Consider the following 12,535-nt stretch of genomic DNA (forward strand, 5'->3'; position numbering starts at 1 on the left):
GAAAACTGTGAAATATCCACCATGTATAATTTCTGATACCTGCACTATAAAAATAGATTATCAATGAATGCTGTTAAACTATGAACTAAATTTTCCAACAAACCCTAATCTGAAAATGTTTTTTTATGTTAACCAAATTTTCATTAAGATCTCACACTTTAATTTTAATAATATATCCTCTAATGGTGGTTATGGGAATACACAGAATTATCTATGAAGAATATGACACATGCTAAAATTTAAACTAACTCTTCAAATAAGCTCCAGTAAAATTCCAGCTTATAAAGACAACATTATTATTGTCCTGGTAGGACATCAAATTACATGGGACCTCTCAGTACAGTCCCAAATCCATCCTCCCAGGAGATATAGCCTGAGGTTCCACCAATTGGTGAAAAGCTTTTAAAATTTTATACAGTATGAGGGCTAGTTATGCTGTTTCAACTAGGGTGAAATGTAATCCTGATGACTTGGTTTCCCATCTTGGTAACTTATAGCTATTGAAAAACAAGACAAAATGGCACTACAATGACAAAATTCTGAATATCCTCTTAAGTCATCTCATATATAATGTATTTGGTTCCACAAACCTGTTATAATTGTTTCTATCTCTTTTTACTTTGATTAGGCTGTTATCATTTCTTAGAATTCCTGTTTGCACCCTAACCTGGAATTTAAACCACATCAATGTTTGAAGGCTCCATTGGGTCCAACTTTCATCTTTAATATTGAGAAGGATTTGACACAGTGATAAAAAAAAGGAAGTGCTCCCCAGTGGGACACCCTGGGCTCTACCAAGGTCAGTTGCATGACCTAGGGCAACTTACTAAACCTCCCATGCTTCAATTTCACCATTTGTAAAATGGAAATGCTCAGTAGGATTCTTACGAGGATTAAATGAATTAGTGTATGCAAAGTGCTTTGAACAGTGAGTGGCACAAGCAATCACTCAATAAATGTTATCCACATTATAATAATTTATTATAACCCTCCTTCTTCTAGTACTACTCTGAACAATTATAGGCTCATAATTCATAAGAACCTTAGATTTTAGAAGTCACTGAGTTCAATCTCCCACATCAAGTAGTATCATCTCTAACATGTCCCTTAATATTTGGTCAACCATAAAGATGGTTAAACAATTGCAGTGCTGGAAAATTCACTATTATTCTAAAAGCACAGACTTACAAATAATTCTAACCATCAGAAAGGTCTTTTATGTATGGTGACTATTCACCACTCAACTGGCCTCTTATTTCTGTCTTCTGCACAGCTTGAAAACAAACCTGCATCCTCTATCCACTTTCACACAATACTCTGAACAATCTCTGATACTTTGTTTAGAAAAGGAAAACAAATTTGGCAAAATTTACTCAACAAAAACAATAATAAAACTATACTGTTATATAAAAAATTAAGGTACTCTATGCTTCTGAGGGATTTGACCAACAATATTCACATTTATCACTCAATCTACTTAAATAAGATTGTAGACTCCCTGTCAGGCTGTTATCCAGATTGTATCCAGATATATATATATAAAGTTTTAGTTTAGCTTTTTCCTCATGAAGTCCCTTTAGCTTTATGCATTTTCTCCTTGTGATTTTCTGTTTCTATCTTCTGTTTCTGTCTTTCCATGTATCTATCCCCTGCTCTGTTTTCTTTCTTTCATCAGTCATTCAACAAACATTTGTGCGGTACTACCAAATATCAGGCACTGTGCTAGGCATGGAAAACCCAAAGATAATTAGATCTGAATCAAATTACTCACAAGCTAAGGTGCAGAGACAGACACATAAATAGTAAAACATCATGGTAATGCAAGGAGATAGATATGCCTAGCCCACTTTCAGAACACCAGGAAGGAATTCCCAATGGAAGGAGTCAGGGTAGGTTTCTGGAAGGAAATAACAACTGAGAAGTCTAAAGCCAGTCTCAGTAGTACCTCTCAGACTTGAAATCACCTGAGAATCTTGTTTGAAAGATTCTGAGCCATGGAATCTGGATGGGACTACTTTTTTATCAAGCCCCAGATGATGTCCATGATACTCACACTGTTGGTCCTCAGACCATTCTTTCAATACCAAATATCATAAAAGATGGCTAATGACTAAGTAAAGGTTGGGTGGGATGAATATAGGCAGAATAGACAGAAGTAAATCATAGAGGTAAGAAACATTTGAGTGTGTGTGATGGGAATGAAGCACATTAGTGTCCACAGGCAATTCCAAAGATCACCAGTTCCTAAAATGGGGGTGAATGCAAGTATGGTATTTGTTGAGGAGAAGGGAACTTATTGCATAGCCAATGAAGCATATCAAAGTAAACAAGGCAGTTTCATGGTAACAACAGTAAATCAGATCTGGTGACTCCATTGGTAGAATCATGAGCAAGCACATAGCGTTCTAGACCACATTAAATAAACCAGCTGATGATGAGGCAACTGACAAAAAAACATTTAGCAAGGAATCTTGGGTGGCTGAGTCAGTTAAGCATCTAACTTCAGCTCAGGTCATGATCTCAGATTTCATGGGTTTGAGCCCCATGTGAGGCTCTGTGCTGATAGCTCAGAGCCTGGGGCCTGCTTCAGATTCTTTGTCTCTCTCTCTCTGTCTACCTCTCCCTTGCTTGCATTCTGTGTCTCTCAAAATAGATAAGTTAAAAACAATTCTTTTAAAATGATTAGCAGATAAAGTAAGTTAAATGTTTGCATGTATTAATTTAAAAATTAGGCAAGTTGTTACTCCTTTGCATTCTTTGTGTGCCTGCTATCTATTCTTTATCTGACACTTCATAACATATGATCTTGAACAAGCCACTTAAGCTCTTTGTGTACCAGGTTCCACATTTTAAAGAATTGAATGAACACTGTGGTCTCTTTACCCTAAATTTGATGGTCCCATGAACTAAATTCATTTCTTTTCATTTATTTTTTAGTATTTATTTATTTTGAGAGAGAGCAAGCAGGGGAGGAGTCAAGAGAGAGGCAGAGACAGAATCCCAAGCAGGCTCTGCTCTCAGTTGAGAGCACGGAGCCCCATGCAGGGCTTGATCTAAGGAACCGTGAGATCATGACCTGAGCTAAAATCAAGAGTTGGAAGCTTAAGCGACTGAGCCACCCAGGTGCCCCAAACTAAATTCATCTCTTATTGAATCATAGAATCATAATTCTTTAAACCTACCACAACACCTGGAATATAAATACACACTGTATGACTAATATTGATTCTACCTAGCAAACAAGTATTAAGGCTTTATATATCCTGCCTCTTCTTTACCCACAACATTCAGTAATGAGTCCAGTTGCTTTGTACTTATGTTCTACTGATGATTCTTTGGTTTATATTCCTATGATTTTTTAACTGGATTCCTGCAATATACCATGTTAGGTGTTCTCTCTGGCTCAGTCTAATTTTCTTCCAAATGCTATCCAAGAAATTGAAGAACTCTGGAGTCAGAAAGCCCTGAGCAAAAATGCTCCACTGTTTCTTAGCTGTATGACTGTTAGCAAGTTATTTAACATCTCTAAACCTGAGTTCCCTTATCTGTAAATCATAAGGATGGTATGAAGCGTAAATGCCTCCAAAGTGCTTAGCACAAGCAGTTACACAGTAAGAACTCAATAAAAGCTAGCTATTATTTTGAAAGACAAATCTCATAAATACTTGAATAGGTACTCACAAAAAAAAATCAAATGACCAATAAAAAATGAAAAGATGTTCCTCCTCGTCAGTAATCAGCAAAAAGCCAATTAATACTTCCATGAGTACAATTATGTACCCACCTGATTAGTGAAACTTAAGAACTTATAAGTCAAATGTTGGTGAGGATACAGAACTTCTCGTATATTGCTGATGGGAGTGTAAACTGATATAAATGATTTGGGACAATATTTTAGCATTATTTGGAAAAACTGAATGTGCACATACCCCCAAATTCAGTAGTTCTTTTCATTAAGAAGCTCTTACACATGTATACTAAAATCTATGAGTAATTTTATATGTATAACTAATAACATTATAGATATATTTAATAAATATGTTTGTATAAATATATTTCTTTATATATATATATAACTCAAGTTATGCACACAAATTAGCATAAGTAATATAGAAACAATCCAAATGTTCACCAACAGTAAAATGGATAAATAATTTGGTATATTCATAGGCTAGAATACTACATAATTAAATGAATACACTACATACATTAACATAGAAGAATCTTATAATGTTTAGCAAAATCAGTTAAGAACATATATATATGTGTGTACATATATATATAATACATACATATATATGTATACTATGTGCGATGGAAAACCTACAAAGAAAAGCAAAGGAACAAGGAACAAATGTGATAAAAGGCAAAATAGTGGTTAGTGGTCACCTTTAGTGGAGAAGTAAAAGCATGTGATCTTAAAGAAACATAGGTACTTACTGAGAGTCTATTCCTTAACATGAATGGTGGTTATATGAAGTTTACTTTATAATTCCTCAAACTATATTTGTTTTATACACATTTCTATGTCTATGATATATTTCATAATTAAAAAATAAACCTGATCATGCCATTCTCCTACTTAGAATATTTTAAAGTGTTTGGAATAAAATCCAAGCTTTTAGTTTTATTTAAGAGATCCTTCATGATATATCTCCCCTACCCCTCTTCAGTTTCATTTCTACCACCCCTATTTATGCCCCAGCACAGTAAATGACACAATGTGCTCCGAAAATATCATTCTCTGTCAAACCTTTCGGCCTTTGAAAAGTATTCCCACTGCTCCCTTCCTCTGGTTATTTCTCATTGTCTTTAACATTCAGCTAAAATATCATTCCCGTCGGGAAGTCTTCCTTGACAAATTCCCAACCCATCTGTATTAAACTCTCATCTGCTGCACTTCCTTTAGTACGCCATGCCTACCCTTTTAACCACACTGTATAAGTACCACACTCTTTGAATATATCTCCCCCCAATTAATGGCACATTTTAGCACAAGCACCACAGTCTTTAGATTGAAAGCTTCTTTAAGGCAGGTACTATCTCTTTCATCTATCCCAAGAGTTAAGGATAATGTCTACATCACAGATTCTCAATAAATGTTTGGTTAATGAGTACAGGTTTAAGACAGGGCAATTAAAAAAAAAAAAGACAGGGCAATATATGTTGTCTACATCACTGGGAGTGACACGTAACACAAAATATTAAGTTCAACCATATAAAGTTGCTCTTCCTTTAGACACCACATGGTCTATAACACTCATTTAATACATGTTGATTAAGCACAGTATAGTGATGGCTATTATATCTACTTTTTCGATAAAACTGTAGGCAGACTGTAATGAAAATCATGATGTGAAATATGTACAGGGTTAATTTCAACAGTCTCCTGCAGTTATAGCTCATGCATTAATTCGCAAGAAAGCCTACCTACCCAGAGTTACATAAGCCACTAAGCAAATGAAAGAGTTATATTGACCACCAGTTCAAAACAGCTTCTTTTGGAATCTTACAAGCACCACTGTCATACACTATTTCTCAAAGTGATTTGACATACTATAACTGTTTCATCTCTGCTAGAGTCTATTGATTATTGACTTTGGTGACTAAAAAGCACCAAGTATTTTATTAAAAAAATTATTCTTCCTGTGTGTGCTGATATTTTTTATAAAATTATGAGTTTTAAAAATTATTCCAAATAGCAGAGAAACTGGATCTACCTTTTTAATATATTTTTTTTTTATTTTGGGGAAAGTGCAAGTTGGGGAAGTGCAGAGAGAGGGGAACAGAAGATCTGAAGTTGGCTCTGTGCTGATAGGCTTGATACCAGCAAGCCTGATGGGGGGCTCAAACTCTCAAACCAGGAGATCATGACCTCAGCTGAAGTTGCACACTCAACACTCAACCGACTGAGTGACCCAGGTGCCCCAAAACTGGACCTCTGGATCTTCTTTTAATGTTGTTGTATAAGGCAAAAGAATTTGTAGGATAAATGCCTATGAACTGAATTTTATAAAACTGTGATATTATTTCTCTCCCCTTATTTCAAAGGATCTAAATGCTCTGTTAATATATATATTATACACATTCTTATATATACTCTTATATATTTACATAAGAGTGTGTGTGTGTTGTGTGTGTACTCCTGAAAGATATGGAGCATTACAGGTTCTTTTCACAAAGAACCAATTCTTCTACCCACAAGGATGAATTGGTAAAATATGGAATTATGTTGCAAATAATAAAAGCCACTGAAAAATAATGATCCTTGACTGTTACTTGGCCACATGAAATTGTTCACTGCAGCCATCTTACACAGACTGGCATCATCCAGGGCATTAGCACCCTGGTGTGATACAGTGCACCCATGCACCTCAAGACTTCATGCTACGCTATGCCATGCCACAGTAATAGCACTGCACCACCAATAAACATTCTGTCCTGTTGATTTTCATCTCTTTAATTGATATGATTTGGAGCAGTATTACTTCAGATCCAAACACTAAATCACATGCAATCTTTAAATCAGTCATAGAGATCATATGTTCTCTGCTATGGAACATTTTTTAAATTTGCAACTCACCACTGCTTCTATGGTTTCTCATCTATAGGAAATGGTTCTAATTCAACAGCTTCCTGCATGAGTTGCCATAACGAAGATCTGAGACGGGCCTGCCGTTGGTGTTCCTCACGCTAGCCTAAAATCAAAGCAAAAACACAAAATGATTTTGATTTGAACTCAATCAATCAAGCTAGGAATTTCACCTGCATTTAGGAAACCAAGACTGACAAAGACAACTGGAAATGAATGATGGACACAGGATGAGGGAATAAAACAACTCAAGGTAGTTTACTCTGTTCAAATTTATCACAAGCACAATAACTTTGGTGTTACTAATACCAGAGTAGCTGGATATTTTAAAATATTTGAGAGACAAAACACGCTACTCAAGTGTCTGTGGGAACAGCTCCACCATTGCATGTTTGCAAATTCCGCTTTTCATATAAGATTTCACTGGAAAAATGGGTTATATGCTTACCGATATAAGAAGTTCAAAAACCTCTATGTGAAATAGAATAAAACTAGACTGAAGTTGGTCTAAACCTGGAAACAGGCCTGTATGTTTTTTTCTAATCTAATCTAGTTACAAAAATAGGTTTGTAACTTCAATCTGTTACTGTTACTTTTTGCGATTATATTGGACCAGATTCTCCAAGATTGTACCAATTTCCAATGTTCTACCCATTATCAAACCATAAGTTTTGATTTCTAGAACTTTAGAAAGTATGCTCACCATACCCAAATAAAACCATCCTTCCTTCCCCCAACTAAGAGTCCCCTTCCTGGCCAGGTGCTTACAACTTACTACTAAGAATTCCTTTCACACCACATTCTACTACTCCCTGGACATCCCAGTGTGACCTCCAATGTCACCTACCACCATTTCAAAGGACAGGAATGTCTTTCTCCTCTGAATTCCTATTATGTTTTAGTGTCAAATCGCTAATAGGAGCCCTTGATCATTTACCATCTTTGTTATTTAACCTCATCTCCCTAAATGATTATATGCTCCCAAACGGCACTAAACCCTACCTTCCATTGCACTTAGCAGACAACTCTGTACACAGGAGACATTCATCCAAGGACTATTTACTGTGCCCCAACAATGTGCCAAACAGACACAGTCAGTACCTGGCAGAGATTATACTTTAGTAGAGAACACAGGAAATAGGAAGAGGTAATTACTAGATTGTGTGATAAGTGCAATGACAGAGGAAGTACAGACACTGAAGAAACCTTGCCAAATAAATGGGCCTAAGAGCTTTACTTCACTATCAATGCTCAGATCCTACTTTCAGTGTATGAGAAGAGGACAATTAATTGAAGAAACCCATTTTCAAGAAGTACATGGAAAACCCAAGCAGGTTAACATCCAGAAATTAGGAGGCAGTTTTACTTCTATGAAGAGAAGTCACTAAGATGAATTTCTAGTACTTATAAATCACTGCTGGATAGTGGGGATTTTTCCCTGCTTTCTAACACACACACGCACACACACACACACACACACAGTAGCAAAAATCCTGTTTATTACTGAGCAGGCCACTCTGCAAATGCCTGATTGCCTTGTAGGGGAATTTCTCTTTCACCTGCACATCATATGAGATTTCAGAGCAACTGTAGGTTAGGAATGTTTGTAAGTAACCTTCAGTCATCTCTTTTTGCATTCAGAACTCCACTTTCCACTCCTAGAAACATTAGTTTTATAAGCCTATGGCTTTCACATATCAGAGATAAGAACAGTGAGAAAGGCCACAGTGGCTTATTATGGATCTAAAACATCAATTCAACCAGAAAATTCTTTACCAAAAGTAAGTATAAATTTGTAGCACTTATCAAACCAGAATGCTTCTTTTTATTTGAGGATTTTTATCACCTGAGATCTCCATTTGTAGTTTCTACCAAGATTCACAATAAGACATGGGGGAGAGGGTAGGATAGTACCTAAAACATACAGATTTTTCACTTTCTCCCCCCGTTTGCCTCTATTTTCTCATAAGGATAAAATGTACTCAAACTGAAAAATCTTTAGTCAAAACCTTACAACTTTGCTATGAAAATATGTATGGAGAGATAAATTTCTGAAAATCCAAGCTCCAATTCTAAATTACATTTTCTCTTTCAAAGAGAAATGATCAATAGGCAGCATGATCTTTTCTCTGAATCAGCAGCAATGTCTCATCTCATACTTATATAATGCAATACATATATTTAATATACGAAAGAAATAAATGAGTCTTGTTCTCCTTTACCAATAAGCATTCCCCCAGTAGTCTATAGGCCCAACTTTATCTAAGTCTTCAGTTCTCAGAAGGAGGTGTAAGAGATGCATGTGTGATAGGAAGGAAATACTGAGCCCTCAGCAAATACAGCATTGTACTCCTTTCTGTCATTACTGGACACTTTATGGTTCTCTTTGCTTAAGGGTTGCAATGTCCAACCAAAAGCTTAAAGGAGACTACAAGAAGAAATAGTAGGCACAAAGAAGAAAGAATTTTAAGTGTCAATTTGTTTACTTCTTATTCTAATCGAAGGAAGACTTGCTTTGAGACTCATTATTCTTATAAGCAAGTAAGCAATCATTTGATTTGAAGCCACCGATTTCATGCAAAGTCTTTCGGGCTCCAAATGTGACCTGAGGCCACAACCAATGCAGGAAGGGAGAACATCTGTCCCCACGTTTCACAAACAAGAAAGCCCCCAATTTGTCTTTATTTTTTATTATCAGTATTAAAAGACTTTTTCATAAGATTACATCCAAAGAAATAGATTCATTTACATAAAGCCACAATAAAACTAAAAAAAAAAAAAAAAAAAAATTATATATGGGACGCTTTACCTTTAAACATGGGAGGCTTTTTCACATTACTTAGGTTAGGCAGATTCCTTTTGCTTATGATATTCCTATAAGATATACTAATAAGGGAAATCCTATGAATTCTCCTGTAATTTAAAAATATACATTCATTTTATAGCATCCACAACCAAGTCTCAGTTCATTCTAACCTTGGAAAACATTGACCACGTACTATGAAACCATTAAATACTAATAGCTGCAGACATACCAGACAATGACAGCAAAACACACTCGGTCCTTCTGGGATCTGTTCATAAACATCCCCTTCCAGCATGACAAACACACTCCTCCCCACAGCAGATGCTGTTCTGGGGCAAGCAAGCAGGAAGCTGGAGGCAGCTGATTTTTCCACTCTACATATGATGTTTCACTGCCTCATCATCAAAAATTTTTAACAAAACTGCAAAGATTTTGTAACACCCGGAGTCCATCAAATTAAAGATACTTTGCAACAAGAGGAGAGTGGTATGCAAACGAGGAAGCATGAAGACTAATTCTAAGGCCATGCCACCTTTGTCATCTGATTTGCTAGTTCCGTTGTGGGGAAGAGAAAATCCAGTTTGCTCTGTGTAATAAAATAAGCTAATCCAGTACTTCATGTCAATTAAGAGTGAGATCGAAGTAGAAAAGGAATACGTACCAGAGACAACAGAACCGCTCATCCAAACTGTCCTGCCCTAAAATCCAATGGTTCTGAAGTAGAGTATGAAGCCTCTGAGCTCATGCGTGAGCATCACTATCTATATTTACAGCATATATGCTCACCTAAGGTAGAAAATGTACACAAGCCTCTCTGAGAGAAGTGGTCATTCCTGCAACCATTTTTAATACAGTGATCAGCATTCTGTGAGATCTTCCTGGGTCTGGCAACTAGCAGACTAGGGAGGGAGGAGGAAATTGGACCTTGGGCTGGCAATGCTGAGTGCACTTATTTTCCTACAATATGAACTGTGGCCTGTCCCATGACTTAGCCTGCTTCTTTCCAGTTCGTTCATAAAAGTTATCATCAACACACCAGAGGCATGCAGTGTTGCTGTACAGACACTGTCAGGCTCTGCAGCAAAGACGGCCTGTATGAACAACCTTGTGATTCCTTCAGAGCCTACTGCCATGGGATAAGCCGTTTGTTTTCTGTAGCTAAATTGCAGTACCTGCGAAGTTACGTGTTAGGAGGTAAAAGCAGAGACAGCCTCTAGATTTAAATGTAGAGGGGAGTAATACATATATAATTTTCTTGAAATATCTCTAACCTTCATTTACTTGAAGGCTTTCCAATAAATCACATGTACTTTGCTGCAGGCACAGATACATAAATTCTGATAAGTATAGTGCCATGCTCATTTCTGATTTTTTCCCAAAAGAGCTCTGACATTTCTAGGGGACACAGTATCCCAGCACAGAATATGGGAACCCTGCCATTAAAAAAAATGCTGCCTGCTGTGACTAGGAGATCACTTTCTTAAAGGGACCCCTTACCTTTGTGACTGCAGTGCCAATGTTTCCTCTAATCTCTAACCTGACCCCTGTCCTGTGCTCCTCTCCCCAGCACAAATTCAGCCTAGAATGTCCCTGCAAGAGTAATGCCATTAGTTTTGCAACTAAAATATATAAATGCCATCCCCTACCAAAAATATGTAAATATGTTCCAAAATATTCATTTAAATTATACTCTCAGGAAGTAAACATAAATGTATACTTAAAGACATGATTTTTTTTTTTGATGTTTTATGGAACCCAGAGCATTTCTCATATACAGGACTGAAGTCAGCACTTCTAACAAGCACAGCTGTTCCCTCTCTCTCTCTACCCCCCCATCTCTCTCTCCCCCTTTCCTTTTCTCTCTCTCTTCCCCCTCTCCCCCCGCTGTTTTTTTTTTTTTTTTTTTTTATCTTCACTTCTGTAGCTATGCGATAGTGTGAGCAGGGGTGGGTCACAATAAGAGGGATACCTCGAACCCGCTGCCGACCCTAGCTCCAAACAGAAAGGTTTCCACACGCCCAAGTCTGGGGAGAGATGCTCCACACAGAAGGAAAGGCTGGTAGCTTCTTGCCTTAGAGGTACTTCACTNGCACTTCTAACAAGCACAGCTGTTCCCTCTCTCTCTCTACCCCCCCATCTCTCTCTCCCCCTTTCCTTTTCTCTCTCTCTTCCCCCTCTCCCCCCCCTGTTTTTTTTTTTTTTTTTTTTTCTCTTCCCTTCTGTAGCTCTGCGTTGGTCTAAAAACCCCTGGGTCACAATAAGAAAGCTCCCTCCCACCCCCTGCCAACCCTCACTCCAAACAGAAAGGTTTCCACACGCCCAAGTCTGGGGAGAGATGCTCCACACAGAAGGAAAGGCTGGTAGCTTCTTGCCTTAGAGGTACTTCACTTCATTAACCTGCTTTCCACCCCATCTCTCCCACTTCTCCCATGCTCCCTCTCCCACCCCACCAGGAGGAATCAGTAGGCATCACCCCCCCCCCAAACAGGTTAGAACCCAGAATGAGCAAAGAGCCACCTACCATTCCGTGCTTGAGAACTACGATCCTGATCCAGCAGTGTTTGCCCCAGAAATCTTCCCTACTTGTTTTTCATTAATCACATTCCAAATTGTAATAAGGAATAGATTTTTTGGAGGTGGGGAAATTGCTTAAAATTAATTATGGACAGGTGATTTCCAAGAAAACCCAATCTTAAAGTCATTCAAGCCCCTAGGAATTGAGGGGTGAGGAGAAAAAAGGAGAATTGTAAAAATGAAAAAAGGAAAGAAAAAGGTAAGCATATAACAAGCACCACCCACCCCCCATAAAATTTTTTTTAAAAAGAAGGGGAGGGTTTAAAAAAAAAAGAAGAAGAAGAAGAAGAAGAAGAAGGAGAAGAGTGGCTTGCTGAATCACCCTCTTTCACTGCCTGGAAACCATTGTGCAGCGTGATGCTGCCTGTACCATTGTGGAACCTACCAGAGGAGACGGACAGAGGGCTTGGGGAATGGGGTTGCTATGGCAACCGAAAGGAGCACACATGACGTCAAAGCCCAGAGAGGTCTAGGGAGGGGTAAGAGGGGGAAAGGGAAAAAGGAAAAAGTCTATGTGCGGCTACAGCTGCTGTGTTTTCCGGTGAAATGAGGACCAGACAAAA

General features: G+C 37.7%; 1 protein-coding gene across 8 annotated transcripts in view; it reads right to left on the reverse strand.

The window, feature by feature from the left end:
• Positions 1-12,330, reverse strand: part of MAPK10 (mitogen-activated protein kinase 10) — a 297,586-nt gene extending 285,256 nt beyond the window's left edge. For 7 of the 8 annotated variants that reach the window (XM_039250559.1, XM_039250564.1, XM_039250563.1 and 4 more), the window contains exons 1-2: positions 11,920-12,330; positions 6,584-6,698 (exon numbers count right to left, since the gene is read on the reverse strand). The gene's annotated coding sequence lies outside the window, so the exon portion shown is untranslated. Of the gene's footprint in view, positions 1-6,583; positions 6,699-10,059; positions 10,201-11,919 lie in introns of those variants that run through there. The other variant, XM_039250562.1, reaches the window with a different exon arrangement.
• Between the last annotated feature and the right edge of the window lie 205 nt (positions 12,331-12,535).

The sequence above is a fragment of the Hyaena hyaena genome, unplaced genomic scaffold (genome assembly GCF_003009895.1).
Source record: "Hyaena hyaena isolate Hyena2069 unplaced genomic scaffold, ASM300989v1 scaffold_373, whole genome shotgun sequence".
NCBI lineage: Eukaryota > Metazoa > Chordata > Mammalia > Carnivora > Hyaenidae > Hyaena > Hyaena hyaena.